Genomic DNA, 26,281 nt, shown 5'->3' on the forward strand with positions numbered 1-26,281 from the left:
TATAAACAGTGTAGTCAGTGGTTTTTATTTTAACTGCTTCTTTCATTAAACTGTTTCGGAACCGTCAGTGAAAACCCTACAGAGGTGTCACATTTGATCAGATTTAGTAGCGCATACTCAGCTAAAGGGGACTATTATGTTGTACAGTAGGTGGTAAAAATCTGTCATGCTCCTTCCTGCGTTGTTCTAAACTGCGTGCTGTATTCCGACGTAATATTGGCAACACTTCTGTGAAAACCAGGTATTCTGAGGCCCAAATTTCAAAGGCTTCTATTCCATTCTTGTCTGAACTGCATATAGCCCGCGTTTCACTTCCGTATAACGATTCCAGACAAATATCCTCAGAAAAGACTTCCGAACTCTTTATTTCGAACTTGACAAATTTCTCTTATTCAGAAAGACTTGTCTTGCCATCGGCATTCTATGACGAGCGTTCATAAAGTTTCCGTTTGAAAGCGATGCTGCAATTTGCAAGCAACGCAGCGTGATTGCGATGGAGGTACAGTGTGGTATTCGCGTCTTTCCAACGTGCGTGGGGATATATCGGAAATGTAAACTATGGCGATTTATTGCCAAATGTGTCCAAACAGCGCTGACAACATTGTAAATCTTTTGTTGCCTGCCGAAGGACAAACACTGGTATACATCCATAAGATAATGCAGAATGTGTATGGGGCGGCATGTCTGCCGAAAACTACCTTTCCGGAAAAATTCTCCAAGTTCCGTGCACCTGCTTCATGATAACGCACGTCTCCACATTACAAATGTCATAACAGAAAAGTTACGACAATTCAAGAGGGAGACACTCAGACAACGGCCCCATAGTCTTGATCTGATTAAGATACCTTAGGTCCCTTAAAAAAGACATTGCAGTGTCGAAGATTGCCCATTATACGTTGTATATACACTCTACTTCGGCCATCTTTATTTTACTGCTCAAGTGGCAAACGTCATTTAATGCTTTTAGACAATCATCAAAAACAGTCAAGATCTGCGATTTTGAATGAAATTTACTAATGTGTCATCAAGAACTGATTGCTGTTACCTACTTACAATGTTGGTAAAAATTATTAACACTTTTAGTGTCTCATTCCCTATTCTATTTCCTCCAGCAGCGCCTGATATTCGACCACAATCGATTACCATTGTTTTGCTTCCATTCACTCTTACCTTCTGTCCTCTATTCAAGGCACTGTCTATTCCTTTCAACTGCACTTCCAAGCAGTTCGCTGTCTCTGATAGTTTTACAAACTTCTCAGTGAACTTCAAAAACCGCCTACAAAACCATTAATTGAAACGGCGGTCTGCAACTCTGTATACCGTGGGAGTCATTGATTGACAGGCAGAAGCGAGCTCATCGAATGTAGCGTCCGCGTGTGTGCCCATATACAAAAATAATGGTGGTACCAGTGGTCTCACAGCCGGCAGCTAGAGTATGTAAGTGCGTACCTGGAGCTCATCAGCAGGCAATCCACTTGACAAAGACTAAGGAGTGCTTGATTTGAAGCACGTGGAATTTTAACCACATAACGTGGCAGGAAGCTCTGGAACATTTTATTCATTTGAATATTTACAAGCGGAATGTTCGTTTTTGGTTGGAAAATCTCGGCGTCTGTACTATGCATGTTAGAGGTAGTGGTCCCTTACCCTCCTGACCTTTGGACTGATCCAGCCAGTTACAGAGGGACCTAAAATGATTCTGAAACGAGGGCAGTTGTGCTACAGAAATGAAAATGGGGATGGAACAGTTGGTATGATAACTCGTTTTCCTTGCGTTTTACTCCGCAACGAGCTGCAGCCGACGAGGAACAGGACCGCCTGCCTGCTCACAGGAAGCCCTGCCGCAAGGGCTTGAGTGATGCTGCCAGCCGTGAAGGCGCCACGGCGACGCCGAGAAGTGACGCTGAGCCGAGCCGCTCGAGGAGACGAGACGTCGCTAAATTAGGCGCCACCCGGCCGCGGGCGCCTTTTGCCGGAAACCCGCAGCTGAGGCATACCGTGCCCCTGTAATTCAGCTTCCCGCGGTGCATCCAAAGACGTGCCACTGACATCCACGCTCTCCCGTCGTGCGCATTACGTTTAGTAACTTAATACTTGTTTGTCCAAATTTTAATTGCGCTGAATTATCCGCCTCGCAGAGTTTCTACGAAAAATGTTTTTAATGGGGCGGCGTTTTACGCTCGGGGATTGGACTCTGCTGTTTGGTTCCCTGTGTAAATCTGCCACCGTTCTGAGTAATTAAGTACCTCCGAAAACCTCTCGGGTCTGTTATTTCCTTACGTATTTTACCAATTTAGACATACGAATTCAGGCTGTATTTTCAGTAGGATAATATTTCATACAACCCTCAAGTCCTGTGTCAGAGTTAAGTTACATTCTTTAAAAAAAAGATGTACCCTTTTCCTGTAGTGATAAAGAATGATATGAAATAAAGCGTTTAAATAGAAAAAAGTGACAAGCTTACCTTATTTGTTTCCTGTGATCTGTGAACTAAATACTCAAATGAAGAAGGCAGCACAAAAGTGAAACTATTCACCCGAATTCATAATATAATCAAAATGTGTTGTTTTAAATGCTAGTAACAACAACTTTAACGTAACGTTACTAAATTATTGTCCTACTTACCCCAACACGAAACTCTGAATTTTATCGTTAAACTACTTAAAACATACAAAGGTTCATTATTAAACAGTACTGAATTTATGAACAAGCTTCAGCTAATACTTGACTACGATTATTTCATTGTCTAAGGGTATAGTCTTTGACTAGTAATCAAACGTCGTGGATCCCTGGTTCTGTGTATGAAAAATTGTCATCATGATCTCCTCATTGGCAAAAGATTATTAGTTATTCCCCTACTTGGATCTCCTAGAGAAGAAAAAAATGGAATAAGGGGGACCAGCCCGCTTTCACCGAGGCAGATGGAAAACCTCCTAAAAACCATCCACAGACTGGCCGGCTCACTGGATCTCGACACAAGGTCGCCGGGCGGATTCGTGCCGGGGACCAGGAGCTCCATCCCGCACCGGAAAGCCGTGCGCTAGACCGATCGGCTAACCGGACGGGCGAACAAGTAGAAAATAAAAGAAATTTTAAAACACACGAATTCTGCACTCAAAAAATTCTAGGCAGAGACACTAAAGAGTAAATTCAATTCTTCAAACAGAGTGCAATCCAGCATAGCGGGAACAACTTCGACGTGGGTGCACATGCGTGAATCAAGTAACAAGTACCTTAACCACCAAGGGCAGGACATACGGTTCCAGAAAATGAACATCACTCCAACGCCCACATCAGATACTACGTCTCCTTAACGCAGTGCTAATGCCCAAGTACTGTCGACGAACAAAACCCTAGCGGCAACCGGCCTATTAGACAATCGTGCGCTCGGAAGATCCGTCACACCCCACCGTACGTCACATGTGCCGCTATTTCTCTCTCGCCCTGACCGCGACCGAGTGACTGCCAATGTGCACGATAAACTGCTCAAGGAATACAACCAACAAATCAACTAACTGCCGACCGGAACGCCGCGCGGCGACTAGACAGAGACGTATCACGCCAGTAGGCAAAGATGTAAGAACATCGAACGAGCCAACATATTAGAAATGTGTTACTGAGGAGAGTTCAGTGATAGGGTTGTTTTCAGAAGATTCTACAGGAAACAAACACCGAAGACTGTATTTAAGGTATACATGCCAACGTCGCAAGCAATATATGCAAAGATTGTGTATGAAGATTTTTCTGAGGGGTTGCGTACCTCTGTTGGTAAAAATACAATCCGTATAGGATCACTTTGTCAGGCCGTCTGTGTGTGTGTGTCAGCTCAATTTACTTCTCAAAACGATCATCTAAAGAACTTGTAGAGGAATCAAGTTGAAGTGTAAGATATTAAGGTCTTGGCTATGTAAAAAAGTGAAACCTCTAAATGAATTCAGTCAAAAGATATGGCCATTTATGTCACATCAAAATGTACAAGTTACTTCCCGTTGAACTAGAATCACGAAATTTGTCAAGAAGTAAGGTTTAACGTGACGACAATATGAAATAATCGGAAAGTTGTTAGTTCTTAATTATAGTACACGAAAAAAATAGTTTTCTTTTGTTACCAGACTGTCTGTGTGTTCGTCTATTAAGACCCCTTCTTCTCAGGTACAGTTTGACGAATCAACTTGAAACTGATGTCTCATATTAACGCCTACGGACCCTTTCCGACGTAAGAAAAGGGAAGCTTCTAAGGCAATTCAGTTAAAAGACACTGGCAAACTCACAAAACTTATTTCTGCCTCTCCTTGCGTAGAATCATGCAATTTAGCGTGACGAAAGGTTTCTCCAAGCCCCAAACAGAAAGTCATAATTTAATCAATCTATAGCTTTATTGAAATCTAAAAAGGCAAAGGCACAGTGAAAAGAAGTATCGACAGCAATCGAAACCACATCATGGTATTCGGCCATAAGGGCAATAATAGAGAGACCAGGGAGACGACTGGTAGTCAACGACAACTACTGCCAACAGGGCAGACATTCCGGCGATTTACCTCGTCAGTGTCTTATAATCAAAGTTCAGTACCGCGAGAGGACGAAGATTCTCATCGGTATTATGAACAGGATGTTTAGTTAGCAATACAACTTTACCACCATGAATAGCCAAAAAATCTGGTACACCTGCCTAATATTGTGAAGGGCCACCGGGAGCACTCAGAATTGCCGCCACACAACATGGCATGGACTCGACTTACGTCTGAAGTACTGATGGAGGGAACTGACACCATGAATCCTGCAGGACTGTCCCTAAATCCGTAAGAGTACGAAGGGGTGGAGATCTCTTCTGAACAGAAGGTTTGAAAGACATCCCGAGATATGCTCAATAATGTTTGTCTTGGGAGTTTGTTGGCCAGCGGAAGTGTTTAAACTCAGAAGAGTGTTTCTGGTGCACTTACGGCTGTGCAGAAAAGATCAGGTAGTAAATTATACGACGTGTTTGCAGGAAGACCGCTTCAAATCGGGAAAAGCCAACCAACACCTTGATGTGTGTACATATTAAAATACCGATATAAAAATATCTGCACTTATATCCGATACACCCTGTATATGGAAAGAAAGCCGTCTCTGAAGAAGATAAATTGTTTAAATTGAGTATCGATTTAAATATTAGAAAGGCATTTCTGAAGGTATTTATATGGAGTGTAGCCATGTCTCCAAGTGTAACATGGCGATAAATAGATGAGTAGAGAATAAAAGCTTTTCAAAAGTGGTTCTACAGAATTCTTAAGATATGATGGGTACATCGTGTAACTAATAAGAAGGTACTGACCAGAACTGAGAAGACAAGGAATTTCTGGCACAACCTGACTAGAAGGGATCGGTAGATAGAACACATTCTGAGACATCAAGGTATCATCAATTTAATACTGAAGGGAAGTGTAGGGAGAAGAGCTGGTAGAGAGAGAGACCAAGACATAACTACAGTAAACATGATTCAGACTGATGTAGGTTGCAGTAGTTACTCGGAGATAGAGCTTCGCAGAGGATTGAATAGTATGGAGAGCTGCATCAAACCAGTCTTCTGAATGAAAACCACACCACCACATCGGTTGCATTTACCAGTTAACGGTCCTATCTCCGCAAACTAAAACAGATCGCACTGAAGACTACCCATAAACGAAACCTACTGGCGACATTTCCATGCAGTCCTCCTGCGACTATCTGAGGATATTATCACCGTTCCTTGTGGCATACCTTTCGTTACATAATTATGTTCTTGTCTAATATTTTAGCCCAACGCGTATTTGAGTGGGTAATCTCTAACTTTATTTACATGGAAGCCTAAGCAGCCAAGACGAGTTCGTCAGTCATTAAGGAATGGCTCAGGTATAATCCACAGGTAATGCTGGAAGCGTTATTGGAAATTTTCTATGGGGGAGGCCACTTGTTGACTGCAGCAACAGATCAGATTCCGCTCAGAGCACGCAACAGTTTGAAATAGCGCGGCGAAGCCGGTCCGTTGGTCACGCGCGGCAATTACAGTAGGAGGCTGACAATTAGAGCGTAGTCGGCGCGAGTTGCTGATAGGCCCTAACCACTTGTTGCTAGCTGCACACCCCTCTCGCTAAAATTAAGCGCTCTTACCATTCAAGGCGGCCGCGCTGGACTGCGCGGAGCAGCTCCTCTGTTTCTTCTACCGCAGGAACAGACGCAGGAAATGTAGCGGCCGCAGGAACAGACGCAAGAAATGCAGCGGTAGTCGATGGGAATGGGTGAAAATCTCAGTCCGAACGTTCTGATTTACGATTTACTTGATTATCGTAAGTTACTTCCGACGAATACTTGAATCGTCACGATTATCTCTTCCCTATCGCGAAGCTGATAGTGACTGGCAGCTGATCTTTCTCCTGTCAAATGCCACGTCGAACTAGCGGAAGAAATACGTCGATTTTAAAAACCTGATGACATTTCCATCTGCATTTATAATATTTTTATTTTTATAATATCTGCATATATATATATATATATATATATATATATATATATATATATATATATATATGCAGAAAAATAATAAAAATCAATATCTGCTTTTCCTACCTATTTTTACTTTCCAAATGAAATTTTCACCCTGCAGAGGAGTGTGTGCTCATACAAAACATCCTGGTTGATCAGAATTATGTGCCGGACCGAAACTCGAACTCGGGACCTTTGCCTTTTGCGGACTAGTGTTCTACCGACTGAGCTATCCGATCACGATTCCGGACTTGTCGTCACAGCTATACTTCCGCCAGTACCTGAACTAACTTTTTATTTTGTGTCTGTCTGTATTAGCCACGCTTCATTTCGATTACGTTTTTTTGCCTATAGATTCGGGGTAGTTTGTTGATACATTTCCCGTCCGTCCTCTAGTCGGTTTTTCATTAGTCGGTTTCGATATCCCCCTGCAACTTGCGAGGTATTCAGGTTTCACGGGCGAAATTTAGAGTTCGTATCTCAGCCAATGAACGTCTAGGTCGTGGTGGTTCCACGTAACGGCGTAGTATTTCGAAAAAGAGAAAGGATCAGTTTCAAGCAGGCAAATGTAAAGAGTCTGTTCTGTGGAAGCAGCTCTACGGAGCCAGTCAGCCGGTTTGCAGGTGTCCGTCGTCCTACGTGAGTTTGCCATGTAGTGCAGTGCGCGTATATTGAGTTAGTCGGTGGTAAGTACACTTCTGGCCACTAAAATTGCTACACCACGAAGATGACGTGCTACAGACGCGAAATTTAGCCGACAGGAAGAAGATGCTGTCATATGCAAATGATTAGCTTTACAGAGCATTCACACAAGTTGGCGCCGGTGGCGACACCTACAACGTGCTGACAAGAGGAAAGTTTCCAACCGATTTCTCATACACAAATAGCAGTTGACCGGCGTTGCCTGGTGAAACGCTGTTGTGATGCCTCGTCTACGGAGGAGAAATGCGTGCCATCACGTTTCCGACTTTGATAATGGTCGGATTGTAGCCTTTCGCGATTGCGGTTTATCGTATCGCGACATTGCTACTCTCGTTGGTCGAGATCCAATGACTGTTAGCAGAATATGGACTCTGTGGGTTCAGAAGGGTAATACGGAACGTCGTGCTGGATCCCAACGGCCTCGTATCACTAGCAGTCGAGATGACAGGCATTTTATCCGCATGGCTGTAACGGATCGTGCAGCCACGTCTCGATCCCTGAGTCGACAGATGGGGACGTTTGCAATACAACAACCATCTGTACGAACAGTTCGACGACGTTTGCAGCAGCATGGACTAGTGTATCACCTCGGAGACCATGGCTGCGATTACCCTTGACGCTGCATCACAGACAGGAGCACCTGCGAGTGTGTACTCAACGACGAACCTGGGTGCATGAATGGCAAAACGTCATTTTTTCGGATGAATCCAGGTTCTGTTTACAGCATCATGATGGTCGCATCCATGTTTGGCGTCATCGAGGTAAACGCACATTGGAAGCGTGTATTCGTCAGCGCCATACTGGCGTATCACCCGGCGTGATGGGATGAGGTGCCATTGGTTACGCGGTCACCTCTTGATCGCATTGACGGCACTTTGAACAGTGGGCTTTACATTTCAGATGTGTTACGACCCGTGGCTCTACCCTTCATTCGATCCATGAGAAACCCTACATTTCAGCAGGATAATGCACGACCACATGTTGCAGGTCCTGTACGGACCTTTCTGGGCATAGAAAATGTTCGACTGCTGCCCTGGCCAGCACATTCTCCAGATCTCTCACCAATTGAAAACGTCTGGTCAATGGTGGCAGAGCAACTGGCTCGTCACAATACACCAGTCACTACTCTTGATGAACTGTGGTATCATGTTGAAGCTGCATGGGCAGCTGTACCTGTACACGCCATCCAAGCTCTGTCTGACTCAATGCCCAGGCGTATCAAGGCAGTTATTAGGGCCAGAGGAGGTTGTTCTTGGTACTGATTTCTCAGGATCTATGCACCCAAATTGCGTGAAAATGTAATCATATGTCAGTTCTAGTATAATATATTTGTCCAATGAATACCCGTTTGTCATCTGCATTTCTTCTTTGTGTAGCATTTTTAATGGCCAGTAGTGTAGTTTTGCATGTGAACTGCGTGCTGTTGTGAACTGGTGAGAGCAGGCAGTGCTGAACCGAAAGAGACCTGTTGGGAGTTATTTGTATCAGACAAGCAGTGGGGTATTAATTCTGCTGCCACTCGGTTGAAGAGAATGAGTGCATTATATTGGTACTGGCACTAAGATATTAATTTTAAAAGCGGAGCTATGTTTCTTGAATAGATCTTGACAAGCACATGTTGCTCTTCTCTCTGCATTTTACTCAATTATCCGACGTAAGATGTTACTGATTTCCTTTCCTAAAGGCTTGGCGGGTATCTAGTAGCAGTGAGATTGATTACGTTTTCTGGTGAACTACGTAACAGAGTCTCAATTAGTCTGAACTCAGTATTAAATATTAGTTACGTTCACGTTCAATATCTCACCTGTGATCGGGAGTTGGTAAATCCTTGTTTTCATTCACCAAACAAATGCGACATACTTCGGTATTTTCTTAATGTAGCCAGTTCAGGAATCGAACCAGATATAAACTGTATTAACTTTAGCAGAAGCTACGTGTTGTATTAATTTATGCGTGAGTTTGTAGTTGTAATTATTATAACAAAAAGCAAGTTTATTTAAATGTTCCAATTTCTTTACCTTGGTCAGACTAATGTTCCGATCTTACGCTTTGTCTAAAGTAACAATCAATGAATATTTTTGGATTCGCGTTAGTGTGGATTACTAAAATTTACTGTTTCAATACGCTGTCTGCGAGGAGTCGAAGTTGTAAGTCAGGGTCAGTTTAACAAAACTAAGATATGTCAGGTTGCAGAACCATGAAGCTGTACCTGCCGAGTTCTTATCCTGTTATTTTCAGGTGTTTTGGCAATGTCAGTCCATATATGAGTAACTGTATCTGTGATTTAATTTTTCTTCTCATAGCTAATGATAACAACATACCGTCAGTCGCCTACCGGGGTTCTCCATTAATCGATCCACACTGAAATACTGATGGACTGTACCGTTGCGCGAAACATTGATTGGTGTCTATCGAACTGTGCTTGGGTGTAGATGCTCATCATCGATGTAGCTATCTTCTTTTAACAGACGCCACACAATTTCAAATGTTACATTCATATATTTTCGGTATACTGTTACATTCAAATGTATGTGCAACATTTGATCTGTTTCGATATCTATTACTAAATGAGAGACGAAAAGAAAACAGTAAATAAGTAATTGGAGGTAGTAAGGTGTCCCTGTTATCTTGGTCATTAAGGAATTGTTAACCTCTTACTTTCATGTGACTCACCCATCAGAAACCAAACTATGTTAATCCGCATCTATGAATCTCTCCTTGTGTTTTGACACTGCTTCGACCTGACGAGGCTCACAGTGTGTTCATACATCGTCTCTGCCTGAGGGCCCTCACAGAGAGAACATTATTATTAGGCCAAATGTTTTGGGAAGCAGATGTGGAACAGAAAATGTTTGTCTGGAACTGAGCTGTCAAGTACTGAATACAGATTTGGTGTGAATGATTCAATAATACAATTATGAGATTATTTATGGATTTTGAAAAGGGTTTTGCGAGAAATTGATTTAAGTTAAATTTGCAGTTTTGCATACTTGCAAGTAGTTCGCACTCTGCCGTAAAATTGACTGCCGTACGGTAATTTGGCTGGCCCACCACATATACATTTTGTGAAAGAATAGGCATAGCTTTGAGTAAGTTAATCATTTGCATAAGTAAATATTCTGAATAGTCAATCGGTTAGAAATGTTTCTAAAACAAGTCTTTTATCTATGAAGTCAATATCGTTTATGATCTTGACATTGAAGTTATCAAATAATTCTTTGCCATAAAACTGTTTTACGGAAGTCATTTTGTTGAACACTAGGACTATGAAAGAAATACTATGTTGCCAATGTCCTCGTAGCACGTGGCGGCACACACGCTTTTGAATATTATTTCTGGTTTACCATTTTCATTTAGCTTTGCTGCGGCGCTCCTCGCTGTGCTCCATTTTCGAGAGAACTTTACTGTACCGAGGTAAGTGCAAGAATAGTTCAGGGCCACAGTCAAACAGGTACACTACACATACAGAACACTGTCACTACACAATTAAACAGTTATTAGGTTAGGTAGCTTACATTCGGTTTGGAAGTTATTTTCTTGTTGTACAATGTACATTGCAGTGGATAGTGTGATATATCCGTGTGTGAAACATTACTCATATCGCGTTTCGTTTCGGAAGTTGGTTACGTAAGTAACTTGGATAATTCAGTTAGACAAAATAAGTAGTTCATTTGATGTGTTGATTTTATTGTTTTTATTTTGGCGTATTTTTGAGATGAAAACTGTCCACCGTGACGTCATGCAGCACACCGTTGTTCACTCAACTGTGCAGTAAAGGGCAAAAGTAATCTCATTTTTCGGTGCACTTAGGCACATAGTTTGTTTAAGGAGAAATATTACAAGGTTCTACCGTCCATCTCTTCCTGCCTTACGCCAGTCCATATACGACTTTGTGTCTCTTAATGTGATTTTTTATCGATCACTGTACTTCTAATGCAAAATCATAGCTGAAGTTAGCTTTGATCCCAAATGCACTTCCTTCGTAGCCAAAAGATCAGCGCGGTTTCCTTCGGTGCCGAACGATCCGGCTTCGAATCCCGGTACTCCCTCAGATATTTATGAGGTGGGGGGCTCTGGAACGAGGTCAGCTCAGCGTCATGAGGCCAGCCGAGTAGTTCCCCTCATGAAGAAGCAGCGGAGTCGGTAGAATTTATCCACTGGCAAAAATGACTGGAGGGATTGTCAAGGTGCTTATAACACGTACTACATTCATAAATCGTTCATCGTACTGTTCTTTACCCAGCAGTCGGAGAGTCGGAATGCTTTAAACCTTATCCATTAGTGGTGTGAATGTGTGATATGTACCTTTATTTTTTCTCAATCAGCTTTGCTCCTACTACATCAAATGTTTATTTTAGTTACCTTTTAGTTAACTTTTAACGTCTATCTCTGTTCCACATGGTTTCAGTTTCTTATATCTGCACTGAAATCAAACTACCGATGTTATTTAGACATAAAATATTAAATTGCATCATTTCCGTTTCCGATGTACTTTATTTCGTCCGATTTCCTTCCTCGTATGTACAGTGAAATGAAATTCTTTCTCATTTCAATGTCAATATTTGTTACCACTAGAGCTCCTTTTCTGAAAAAAGGTTTATTTTCCTATCCAAATCTCCTTCGCATGTCTCCTTCCCTGCGTACATATTGTACTGAACAGCTTCCTGGACACCTAACTGCTATCACTTCTTCTAATGTTTCTTCATTACTTTAGAACTGAATCTAGCTGCTATTTCTTCTTCAGATCATTTGTTTACCCTAAACCAAATTATCTGCAACATAATCAGCATATTCCATTAAACGATTCTTCTAATATCTCATTGCTTTGGATCAGAAAGCGTATGTTGGCGGTTTATCACGTTCTGCTACTGAGGTACTCTTTTTCCGTGTCTTGAAGTGTTCATTTCTATCGTATGTTCTTCCGTATAAAATACAGATCAGAATCACGAAAACAGTACATGGTTTCGTACTTCCGTTGACAGGTTATTTTATGTGTTAGATGTAAGGTGCAAACGGTTACTACAACGATCTTGAAAATATGGGCTGCTTTCTTAGTAAAATATTATTACCAACTTGGGTGAAATCTGGCAGTGCCCGAACTCATGCGTGAGACGGTTATATTGTTCACATCGAAATTAGGCCATTTCATGTCATTTCAGTTACTTCAGGCTACATCAATACCGAACAGAATCACAGTATTATACTGCACGTACTTAAAAACATACATAGATTAGTCTCCATATATGGACAGTGACATTTTATGAACTGCATACAACTATATCCATTTACATTGTACAAAAGCATCACACTTATAAAGGTTTCTCTATAGTATTCTAGAAGTAACGTCTTGATTATGGGTGTTACGAAAATCACTATACCTGTTCTGCCTAAACTGACTCAGTGGTCTCTTTCATATGAATAGGCGCATTATACCTCTAACACAACGACCAAGATATTCGCACTTTATCAACAATACATGATGGTAAATATCGTTCCACATCAGTCAACCAGTTCAAGTGTTCGTCTCAGGGCGGCATCGCGTACAAAGATTCGTCATTGAACAAAGCTGCTTCTGCTGGTACCAAAATAATCACAGCATTGTTAATAATCCCGTGAATTCTGAACTGTATTCTTTATTTGATTAGTGTGTTTTGGACAGCCTGAAAACAATAGAAACAGAGGTTTTGTCTTCGGTATGGGTCGTTCTAGCACAGAATATTAGCTAACGAAGGTTCATGTAGCAAGCACGTCTTTGGTTCCTGTCAGACTGAGGAACTTGATGCCTCCTTTGATTTACCGTTCGTTAATGAATATGACAGTATTCATGAGTGCTCCTACTATGAAATCTCTCAAGTGGAAAGGCAAAATTTATGGCTATCAGAAACCAGTTGCATGTAATTCCATGCTCTCCACTCTTTCAGAGAAATAAAAATCTTATTTAACGTCGATGAAACTTTCGCTAAATGTACGGCGCTCTGACAAGAGCAGTTTTCGGATCAACTATCTTAAGCAGTGCAGTTTCCTTTGTTTGAATGAATTCTGTTGGAACAACCTTAGGAGCACCGTAATGGAAGTTCACCCTTTTAATAGTAGCGAAGCTACAAAATCGTTGCGTCCTAGCCGTTTTTATGTTTACTGTGATGCCAAGCGGCATCACCTCATTAAGTTACGCAATGGTTTCTACCTTGTAACGTTAGATTTCGTGGTAATGAACAGATTTCTCGGTGCATAAATAATTCACTGAGCTTTCGGATGACCTGTTTCAGGGATTAACCGATGGCTGCAGTAAAATATTTGTCAATGTTTGTCAGAGAGAAAAACTGCTGTCCATTCGTTTGATTAACGTACATTTTACTGCCGGAGAATATCTGACAGGCTTTGGATGAAATTTAATTTTTCATGGCGTCCAATCCTATCCACAACATTTGTTCAATGGTTTATAGATGAAGAGGAGCACTTAGAGGCTTGTATGCGTCGTTTCTAACGCAGTCCTGCATTGGAAAGGCGTTCGCGCAACATACTTACTCACCTATGTACACTATAATACCATTCATTATCCTTTGTACTATTTTCTCGCTGTGCTATAGTTTCGATGTTTCACAAACTTATAACTCTTAAACGATAAGCGATGAGGCCTGTGATGTATCCTACATCCATACTCAGATGTTGGAACATCTTATTTCTACGGAATGTCAAACTGTAGTATACAACTCTTGACAGTAATGTAGAGGCAACAAGATCAAACTACAGTTTAAACCATACCAACCTATATAGCATGTTATGATGACATGTAACTTTCTTTGATGTATTCAGATGATTTGGAATACATGAAACAATCCCAGTCTTGTTCTCAAAACTGTAATGCCGTCTCTAGTGAACAATTTGTCGTGAAACACAGAGTGTAACAAAAATTTAAGGCAAAAACTGCAGAATATACTATTCACACGTAGACGAAGAAATTATGTTATGTGAGCATGCGTTACAGCTTATTTTCCCCAACTCGTTAATCATAAGATACATATACAAACAAAATGCACCAGCATAGCACATCCAACTCTTTCTCAGGAGAGATGTTCAATATGCCCCCCGTGGGCATTGGTACTTGCATCTTCCTTCCGTCGTAGCAGATTTCGGGTGCACTGGAGTATTGCGTTTGGTATTGCAGCCTTCCATAATGCAGGCACGAATACTTTGAAAATCTTGCACGGGAGTTAAAGTACCAGAGCTTTCAAATGTCCCCACAGATAAAAGTTCAGTAGGTTTAGGTCCAGAGAGCATGGAGGCCAGGCAATTTGTCCATCTCTAACTATCTATCCGTCACCGAATCTGTTATTTGGAAGCCGACGGAAATTAAGACTAAAATGAGGGGGTGCTCCGTCGTGCATCATGAAGTACAAGTTTTGTCACACAGTGAAAGGCACATCTGCTAACAGTTCCGGTAGAACATTCTCTACGAACTTGTGATAGCTTTGTCCTTTGTCCCTTCGGTTAAAGAAAGCGAGACCCTACCACACAGTCACCATTAATGTCGGACCAAACAGTGATACAAAACCTATCTTTATGGCTTGCTTCAGCAGTTGTGTGAGTATTGACGTCTACCCAAATATGCCGATTGTGAAAATTTACTATCTGATCTCGTTAAAATAGTTGCAAAAAATGAGTTTAACATGGAAAAAAAAACGTTTCCAGACCAATTTTCATATAATATAATTCCTTCGTCTACGTGTGAGGAATGTGTCCTGCTATTTGAACCGTATGTTTTAGTTATACACTGTATTAATACAAAATCCTATTCATCCCGAATCATAGTTGTTGTCGTTGTTATGGCTCCACTCCCAGGCCGGCCGGTGTGGCCGAGCGGTTCTAGACACTTCACTTTGGAACCGCGCGACCGCTACGGTCGCAGGTTCGAATCCTGCCTCGGGCATGGATGTGTATGATGTCGTTAGGTTAGTTAGGTTTAAGTAGTTCTAAGTTCTAGGGGACTGATGACCTCAGATGTTAAGTCCCATAGTGCTCAGAGCCATTTCAACCATTTCTCCACTCCCAAGTTAAGTTCGATATAGCTTTCCATGCAACTCTATCCTGTGCAAGCCCCTTCACCTGTGGTTAACTACTGCAACTTATATCATTCTGAATCTGGTTATTGCATTCATCTCTTGGTCCCCATTCACGACTTCTTCCCACACACTTCTCTCCAGTACCATATTGGTGATCCCATCATGTATCAGACTGTGTCCTATCAACCGATCCCCTTTTATAGTCAGGTTGTGCACAAATTTCTTTTCTCCCCAGTTCTGTTCAATACCTCCTCATCTAATCTTCAGCATTTTTCTGTAGCACCACATTTCAAAAGCTTATGTTCTCTACTTGTCTAAACTGTTTATCGTCCATGTTTTACTTCCATACATGGTTTACTCCATACAAAATTTTTCAGAAAATGCTTCCTAACACTTACATCTTCAGAAACTTTTTCTTTCCATCACCAATTTAAATTTTAAATGCTCTCTGCTTCGTCCATCATCAATTATTTTTCCTCTCTACTTTCTCAACAAAGCTTGATTTACTTACATTTCACTCCAGTAGCCTCGTTTCGTTTTATTGATGCTCATCTTTTACCCTCCTTTCAGGACACTGTCAGTTTCGTTCAACTGCTCTTCCAAGACCTTTGCTGTCTCTGACAGAATTACAGTGTCACCAACGAACATCAAAGTTTTTTTTCTTCTCTTTGAACTTTAATTCGTGCTAAAAATTTTTCGTTGATTTCTTTTACTGCTTGCTCATTGTACAGATCGAGTAACACCGGGGATAGCATACAGCCCTGTCCCACTCCTTCTCAACGACCGTTTCCCTTTCATGCCACTTGAGTTTTATTACTGCCGTCTGTATTATGTACAAGTTTTGACTAGCATTTAGCTCACTTTTCGAAGAGAGTATTCCAGTCATCATTGTCAAAAGATTTCTCTAGGTCTACAAATGCTATAAACGCAGGTCTGCCTTTCCTTAACCTTTCTGGAAGAAGTCGTAGGGTCATTATTGCTTAGCGTATTCCTACATTTTTCCTGATCTTTTACGAGAATTTCTTCAACCAGTCTTTTCATTCTTTTGTAAAGAATTCGTGCTAATATTTTGCAACTATGAGTTGTTATAGTGATGCCTGTCAGCACTTGTCGTCTTTGATAAATTGGAATTATTACATCCTTCTTGAGATTCGAAGGAATTTCGACTGTGTCATACATCTTGCACAACATTGCTAATACAGTTGCTAATACGAAGTTCATAAGACAAATTTGTCCACTGGAAGCAATCTAGTCCTTCCAAAATCTAGTGGCATGGTACAGTTAAGTCGGAGATTCCTTGAAACTTGTAGATACGTATTTGTAGGACCGAAAACCTCGAAAGAAATCGGATAATTATTATGGAACTATGTGCACCTGTTACACTTACACATGGATTCATACAAATCAACCACAGCCTGATCACTTATCCTTTTTCTGCTCTTACGTAGAAGATGTAACACTCAGTTTAGTACAAACGTGGCGAGAAATGCCAAATCTGAGAAGTTAATACGTAAACTGTGGAAAGAATCTGAGCCATATTCTATTTTTGTGTAGCGTACTGAATTCTTCTAATACAAATGGTGGGAATGTTACATTACATTCCTACTCACCATCGTAAACATTACTGTTCCAAATTTTATTCAAAGGATATTATAATTTATAGGTTATGAACTTGTTAATTACAATTATTATATTTCCAGTGGAGTGCCACATACAAAATAAGTAAAAAATGTTCTGTTTTATACCCCATAACGACAATTTTCTGCTCAAAATATTACTGGAAAAGGTTATAACTGTCATGCATAAGTTACGAATTATTACAACGTCAAGAGTACTTTACACGTGAAATGAGTAGAGAACCTTGTGCTTAACGTACTAGTATTACAAACCAAGCCAAACCTAGCTTGGTGTTCTGCGCAAATTGCTCTTGATCAGTTACAAAATGTGTCATCCTTTATTTCCTCAAAAACCAAAATGAGCACGCTTTTCTCCCTTTAGCTTGTCTTTGTCTTCTCTAAATTCAGCATTGTCTGTTTCTTTACCAGCTTCTTCAGACAAATCACCCGGTATGTTACTGTCAGAATCAAACTCAGCGCCATCCATATTGTTCTAATTCCAGTATCAAAAAAGAAGTTTGGCACTGACGCTTCTTGTGATGTATGTAACGTAGACTAACACTCTTCTGTCTCTGGTTGCTTGATGTTTCACTTAAGATGCCGCACAAGATAAACTCTCAGCAGTAAAGCAAGTATGCCAACTATTACAAAACAGGCACACCATTACTAAACATTCGTAATATTTACGACAAGATCACCAGGGGCAACAACCCGCTGGAGTCAAGCAATAAGTAATTCAACCATTGTTAACAATCGTGTTTGCCATGGAGTTACTCAAGAGCACGTGTCGTTCATGCGTCGAGATCGGCGGAAACCGAGAAGAGATGCCAACTGACATCGTAAATTTTACGAGGTCGTAATTATTTACGGTTAATGATGAGTTATCCAAGAAGAATTCTTGTATGTACAACAAATAAAAGTGAAAATTAAATATAAAAGGCGGTGTGTTATGCCTATGTTCAGTAGAAGTGATTGAAGCCCTACTGACTTTTTCTGTTAGCTAGCGCTCCAGTGAACTTCCATTTAGCGTCCTCGTCAGGGGTGTTTGTTTCTGGCGATGAAGTACCCCCGTGCCACCACGACCTCGCTTTTTGTGAGTTTCTGGAAGCGCAGGCAGGCCGCCCACTTTGCTGACGACGCTCACTCCCGGGACACCGGTTGCAGCAGATCCCAGAGATTGATTTACTGGGCTGCACGTCACCTCTCGGCGCTGCTTGACGGCTGACAAGTTCCACTATTAGCCCTTCCAGGCGATGTGCCAAGGGAGCAGCCTCTCTCACAACTGGTGGCATTTGCGGGCAAATATATGTTGATACACAAGCGCAAAGTATTACATGTGCAGGAATATACTATTTGAATTTGAGGATAATGTGTAGAAAGCAACAAAATTTCAACACAAGCACAGAGAAATCATATCCGCACTATGGATCATACAGCGGTTTGATATTTAGAAATAAACTCACCTGTCCTGAAGTTAAAACTACGTCGCTGATATTTTCTAAGCCCGAACTTCTGTCTTAACATACCATTCCCACGGAGAGTATACAATGAGATGACAAAAGTCATGGGATCCCTCCTAATAGCGTGTCGGATTCCCTTTCGACCGGCGTAGTGCAGAAACTCGTCGTGACATGGATTCAGCAAGTCGCCGGAAGCCATGCTGCCTCTATATCCGGCCATAATTGTGGAAGTGTTGCCGGTGCCCAAACTGATCTCTCGATTATGTTCCATAAATGTTCGACGATATTGACGTCGGGCGATCTGGGTGGCCAAATCGTTCGCACGAACTGTCCAGAATGTTCTTCATCCAATCGCGAAAAGTTGTGGCTTGGTGACATGATGCATTTTCATCCTTAAAGATTTCATCGTTATTTGCCTACACGAAGTCCATGAATGGCTGCAAATAGTCTCCAAGTAGCCGAACATAACCAGTTTCAATCAGCAATCCGTTCAGTTGGACCAGAGGACCCAATCCAATCCGCGTAAACACAGACCTCCCCACCTATTTTGGGGCCACCATCAGCTTGCACAGTGCCTCGTTGACTACTTGGGTGCACAGCTTCGAGGGGACTGCATCACACTCGAATCATACCATCAGCTCTGACCTCCGACTACCGTTTCATAGTCATCTGTTGTCCAATCGATATGGTCACGAGCGCAGGAGACGCGCTGCAGGCGTTGTTATGCTGTTGGCAAAGACACTCGCGTCGGTCGTCTGCTGCCAGAGCCCATTTACGCCAAATTTAGCCACACTGTCCTAACGGTTAATGCAGGCAGTTTTGCTTTTCTATTAGCACTGACAACAATATGCAAACGACACTTCTCTCGGTCGTTAAGCGAGGCCATCGGCCACTGCGTTGCCAATGGCGCCAGGTAATGCCCGAAATACGGTATTTTCGGCACACTCTTTACACTGTAGACCTAGGAATATTAAAGTCTTTAACGATTTCAGAAGTGGTATGTCCTATTCAGCTGGCTCCAACTAAGGGTTCAAGGCCTGTTAATTGTCATCGCGCGCCCAAAATCACTTTGGAAACCTTCTCACTGTATCCCCTGAATACGAATGACAGTTCCCTCCTAGTGCACTGTTTTGTAGCTGATACCACCGCCACCTGTATATTTGCTTATCGCTAACCCATTACTTTTGTTGCCTGGCAAAAATGTTAAGAACCTAGAAGACATGGTCGGATGTCGTCGAAACTTGGATTATCTACACCATATTGGCGGGAATGTAAATGATTAGAGCTGCAGTTCTCTGTGATGTAAGACAGCCACCAGAGTGAATTAGTGTTATTCCTATTTAATGCTGTTACCTGGTGTAGCAGCCTATGTAAAAGAGGTGAACGGAGTCGGAAGTTAAATGATCACTGTGAAGGACCCAAAAACGGCAATCAGTCATATGAGACAGAGTTGTCATCTCCTGACAGAGTTTGAATGCAACCTCATTGACAGTCAGCATTTGAGAGGCTGGTCGAATAGTGCAATATACAGATTTTAGGGGCATCGGAATGTTACAGTGCCTTGGCGTTGGACTGACGGGAATCTGAGTGCAGAATCACTAGCCGTCAAAGCTCTGTCCGACCATGTCTGACAACGTATCGTGCACCGATCCCATCGTGTCTCCTACACATCTGCGCCTGCCATCCGATACCGAGAAATGCACTTCTTGCAACATCCTGTGAAGTCCCCCACCGTTAGTCGGAGACGAGCCGCAGGTGGACCAGGGAGCTATCATCCCATGCGTAAGCTGGCATTACAATCACAACACTAAAGGCTGCATTTCGAGTGGTACGTGACCGGGAAGCATGGACTGATGATGAATTGCGCTCATCTTCTTCCTCGATGAATCGTCATTCTGCACTAACCCGGACGACGGTAGTTGTCGATTACGATGGTGACCTGTTGTGAGGTTCCACTCAGTCAATGTTTTGCAGAGGCATACCAAAGTTACTCATGGTGTGTGAAGCCATGGCATAGGACTTCATATCACGTCTAGTGGTGACTGTAGGAACAATGGCGGCACAACAGTACGTCACTGACATCCTGCATTCTCATGTATTACCCCTCATGTGCAGAATAGTATTTTTCAGCAGGACAATGCTCGTCCACACGTTGGACATAGCTCTAAGATCTGTCTGCTTGGCGCCGAGATACTCATGGGGTCAGCAGGTTCCCAGATCTGCCCCAATTGAACAGATGTAGGAACACATTGTATGTCAATTCCCTCCCAGTACAAGTATCCACTATGTCAGGGAACTCTTATAACTGTTATGAGGTAGCTTGTGTGGCGCAACCTCATACTAGCAAATGGGCTTATATTGCTAAGTTCTTTGTCAGTTTGACTCGCTTTCGTAATCACTGAAATACCTTCACATACCCTCTCAACCTGCGAACCTTTATTTCGTTTCCTGCTTCTGTTCTGGGTACTTCGACCGAGAGAGATGGCGCCGCGGTTAGTACACTGTATTCGCATTCGGGAGGACGACGGTTCAATCCCGCGTCCCGCCATCCCGATTTAGGTTTTCCGTGATTTTCCTAAATCGCTTCAGGAAAATGTTGGGATGGTTCCTGTGAAAAGGCACGGCCGACTTTCGTCCCCATCCCTCCCTAATCCGATGAGACCGACTACTTCAGTGATTGGTCTCTTCCACCAAATCAACCCAATTTTATTGATACTTCAACTTTTGGTAAGCTTTAATATGACGAAAGCTTAGGAGGTTGTAAGATGCTAAAGAATGAAGATAATGCGTCTACAGTAAATATAGATTGCATTTAATGTGATTTACATAAAAATGCCACTTATTTCTTTCATAACCTACCTTATGTCCTACATAATGCCGGGTGTGTATCAAATTATTGATCTGGTAACAAGATCGTTTCTCCGTAGGACGTACAGGCAGGTAGTCGTAAGAGACCACTGCTTTGAACTTCAGGTAAACATCTTCCTCATTTCTTTCTCTTAAACAGAACATACATTCCGGAATATGTTTAAATTTACACTATGCACGGTGGTCAGAAACAGTCTGGAAAGCTTAAAAGGTTGTTACAGGGTAGATAGTGCTCAGAAATAATTGTTGAGAAAAAATTCTATACATTGCGCTGTTTGAGAGTTAATTAGCACTGGAATTAGCTAATCAGGGCGTTGCGCGCTTAAACAGAAGGGCCCACCACAACAATTATTTTCAATTGATCGCATAGCACAGATGATAGCAACGAGACTGCTCAATCTTTGACTTGGTTTCGATCTTTACTGCTGTTCCACGCCCAGTTTATAGCTCTCTTCTTCGGTTTTAGGATACCACACGAAAAGCATGATGGCGGGCTACGGCCTGATTGGCTAATTTGAATGCTAATTAACCCAGACACGACCGGACCTATCGATTTTTTTCTTAACAATTACTTCTCTGTTATTTCACAATCTACCCTGCAACTACTTTATAAGCTTTTCAGGTTCTTCCTGACAACCTCGCATATGATTATTTTCGCTATGAAAATCTAAGATTTATATGCTTAATCTGAAATATGGTTTAAAACATAAGTAGGAGACATATCAGTTATTTTAGATACAATGAGCAACAGGATAACTGCAATAACGCAAATAGGTACATGAGAAGAAAATGTTAACAATCCATTTTACGTAATTGAACTGGGAGATTGACCCGCTTGTGTTGTGACTACCCAAATACATTCACGTCGCAAGAAGTCTTACAGTTTGATTACAACGTTAATAGCATGCAACTTCCGGAAGCATGAGCATCGCAGTCAAATAAATGTTACATGTGCAAGTTTAACAACATATTGTTGCCTCCGAAAAAATGGATGTCCAAAACAATAACGTAATTCTTCATCAGTGAGATAGTGCTAATGCGGTGTGGCGTTGGTTGCAAGTTTGGTTCGCGTCGGCACCAGTGACACCTGCATCTTCTGTTCTGAGGCGATCGTCAGTTCATGAGGACGGTTGGCGACAGTGGGATGCGAACAGAGGGCAGCATTGTTCCCAGAGTTTATGGAGTTCTTTGGTTTGCAGCCGAGTGGAAGGTCTAGGCCAAAGACTTCGTCGGCTCTGTGACAGTCGTGGCTGCACATTTCGGGACCTGCGTTGTGGGTAGCTGCTTTACACAAAGGGAAAAGTACTGCTTGCAGAGTACTTGTGGAGTGCACATGGGAGTACTTTAAGCTAGGTGGTAGTTTAAGATACTGTGGTGAGCACTCGCCATTCGACAGGAGGATAGCGAAACCAGACGAGGTACAGAATAAAGACCTTTAGACTCTCACAATTTCATCATTAAATTGTCGTAGCATTCGTAACAAAGTTTCCGAATTTACTAACCTCCAGGAAATTTGGTGTGCTTTATTCTCGGCACATAGAGTTGGCTGCCACCTGACGTAGAGGGCTCCGAAATATTTAGCGAGTCATGGATGTCTATCGGAAAGACAGCTCACATGACACAGTAGAAGGAGTGTTCATTCCGGTCAACAAAAATATTATTTCTAAGGAGGTCGATTTTGAATGTGATTGTGAAGTTACCTGGTCGCGCATATCATATCTAGGTAATATCAATTTAATTGCTGTAGTGTTTGCCAGCCATCCGATTCCGCCGTGATAGCCTTAGAGTCATTAAAGAAAGTCTACGTTCAGTATCGCGGAAATACCTAGAGCACGCTCATTAATCTTAGGTAACTTTAACCTACTGAGTATCGACTATGACGTCTATGGACTCATTGCAGGGGGCACGGACAGGCAGTCTCGAGAAGCACTATTGAACATGTTTTTGAAAACTGTGTCGAACAGCTAGTTCCAAAGCCGACACGCTGTGGTAATGTTTTAGACTTTGTACCTACATAACTGCGTGATGCTGTCACCTGTGTCAGCACAGGGACGAGGATTAGTGTTTGAAGCATCATACAGTCGATGGTTACTAAAGTTAATAAATCAGTCAAGAAGACCAGAAGGAGCTGATAAGCGAATGGAGATCAATGATGGAAATAGAGGAATTATGGGCAAAATTTAAACGGATTGTGAACCACGCATTGGAGAAATGTGTGCCGAGTAAGTTGAGAAAAGACGGAGAGCACCCGTCGTGGTTTAAAAACGAAACTCGGAAAATACCGAGGAAGCAAAAACGGTTGCACTCTGGTTCCAAAAATAACATGCAACTGACGACAGGCAAAAGTTAGTAGAGATTCGTGGGTCTGTAAAAATATCGATGCGCGAAGCATGCAGTAACTACCACCGTAATACTTCACGAGAGGATCTCGCTTACGTCTGAGAAAATTAGGGTCCTGCGTAAAATCGACACAGAGTCGATGGCTTCTAACCACTCGTCTGACCAGGCTGGTGTGACTATAGGAGGTAGAAAAGGGAAGCTGAAGTTTTAAATTTCGCCTTTAAGAGACCTTTCACGCAAGATGATCATAAAAGCATAGCGTCATTTGGCCATAGAGCAGATTCCCGTCTGGAGGACATAGTAACAAAAACGACTGGCGTAGACTGTTGAAAACAAGTAAGTCGTCAGGTCCGGATGAGAAAATCCAATTCGGTTTTACAAAGAGTACTCTACGTCACTGGTACCTTATTTAGCTCGTGTGAAACTCAGCTTACCCTCTTCTCACTTGATGTTCTGCGAACTATGGATGAAGGACAACAAACAGTATCCATATTTTTATTTCTCCGAAAAGCAGCTAATACGGTGCCCCACCGTAGACTCTTAACAGAGGTACGATCAAAGTGAATAGGTTCCCAGATATGTGAGTGGCTTGAAGATTTCTCAAGTATGGAAAATCAGTACGTTGTTCCCGACAGTGAACGCTATCGTCAGGAGGTCCCCAGGGAAGTGTCATAATGCCGCTGTAATTATCTACATACTCCAAGAGAAATGATTTGACGGACAGGATGAGCAGCAGTCTGTGGTTTTTTCTGATAATGCTGTGATGTACGGGAAGGTGTCGTGTTTGAGTCGCTGTCCGAGTGTGCAAGGGTACTTACACGAAATTTCTTACTGGTTGGTAAATGACAACTAGTTCTAAGTGAAGAATAATGTTAGTTAATGTAGATGAATAGGAAAAACAAACCCGTAATATTCGAATACAGCTTTAGCAGTGTGCTCCGTGACACAGTTAGGTTGATTGAATATCAAGGCGTAGCGTTGCAAAGCTGTACGAAATAGAAAGAGGAATTAAGGGTTGTGGTGGGGAAGGCCAACGGTCGAGCTGTAGGAAAGTGTAGTTCAGTTGTAAGAGAGACAGCATATAACACAGGTCCGGCGGGCGATTGAGTACTGCTTGAGTGTTTGAGGTCTCCACTTAGTCGGATTAATGGAGGGATCGAAGCAATTCAGAGGCGGGCTGCTAGATTTGTTACCGGCAGGTTATATTAGCTTGGATTTCTTACGAAGATCCTTCGGGAACTCACATGGGAATCCCTGGAGGGAAGGCGACATTCTTTTTGAGGAACAGTGTTGAGAAAATTTAGAGACCGGCGTTTGAAGCTGACTACCTAACGCTTCTACTGCCGCCGACGTACACTTCGTGTAAGACCAAGAAGATAAGATAAGTTATGGGTCATACTTACAGATGTAGACAGTCGTTTCTCTATCGCTGTATTTTCAAGTGGAACGTTCAGGAAATTAAGTTGTAGTGGTACACCTAACCTTTTGGCACGCGCCGTACAATGGCTTTCGGAGTATGTATGTAGATTGTATGTAGGTGTAGATGCATGAGAGCTGACAGAAATACTGATTTCTTGATCCAGTTTCCCCCATTCAGGGAAATAATGATCAACATTTAGGTGCAACTTTTTTGTTTCCCACAAAACACTGAAAATTGCGAATTAAATAAAGAGCAACCATTGTCTGAAGACATTCGCCATTGCAAGGATGGCGTTTACGCCAGCTTAACCAACAGTAGTTTTGTTTTAATTCGTGATATGAGACTAGCGGTTTTCGTGTTCGAAAACCTATGTCTGCCGGCCGGAGTGGCCGAGCGGTTCTAGGCGCTATAGTCTGGAACCCCGCGACTGGTACGGTCGCTGGTTCGAATCCTGCCTCGGGCATGGATGTGTGTGATGTCCTTTGGTTAGTTAGGTATAAGTAGTTCTAAGTTCTAGGGGACTGATGACCTCAGAAGTTAAGTCCCATAGTGCTCAGAGCCACTAAACCTATGCCTTTAATACACAAGTGTTACATACTAAGGAAATTTATCAGTCTCTAACAAAAATAATGTGGAACAATTTTTAAATTCTAAAAATATTGTTTCTGTGGGGGCCACAGCCCCAACGTACTCGTATTTTGAGAATGAAGCCAAGATACAAGTAGGCTGTATTCTTTTTACTGGCCGTGCTATTGGCCAGTTTCACTCGTGGGCCATTTTCAAACGCATATTTTAAGCTTCTGACTTCATTCTAAATTCCAGTACATCTCCGGTACATGCTTTAAATTGTAGTTTCTGAACATTCCCAAAGCTGTTTTCACACAAATTTCTGCACTTGTGAGATATAGCGAGATAAAAAAATGAAAATAGCATACTCCTCAATTTGGTAACCAGATGAATCAATCATAACAGTATAATCCACCAAACAAAAGAAGCTTTAAGTACGTTAGAGTTTATACAACAGCGTAAATAATTTGGTAATACTTTTCGTATCTAATGGCTCTGAGCACTATGGGACTCAACGTCTGAGGTCATTAGTCCCCTAGAACTTAGAACTACTTAAACCTAACTATCCTAAGGACATCACACACATCCATGCCAGAGGCAGGATTCGAACGTGCGACCGTAGCGGTCTCGCGGTTCCAGACTGCAGCGCCTAGAACCGCTCGGACACAGCGGCCGGCTTTTCGTATCTAATGTATGATTAAACGACAGTATATTACTTAATCAGCATCAAGGTCAAAACGCTTTTAC

Source organism: Schistocerca cancellata, chromosome 3 (genome assembly GCF_023864275.1).
Source record: "Schistocerca cancellata isolate TAMUIC-IGC-003103 chromosome 3, iqSchCanc2.1, whole genome shotgun sequence".
Taxonomy (NCBI): Eukaryota; Metazoa; Arthropoda; class Insecta; order Orthoptera; family Acrididae; genus Schistocerca; species Schistocerca cancellata.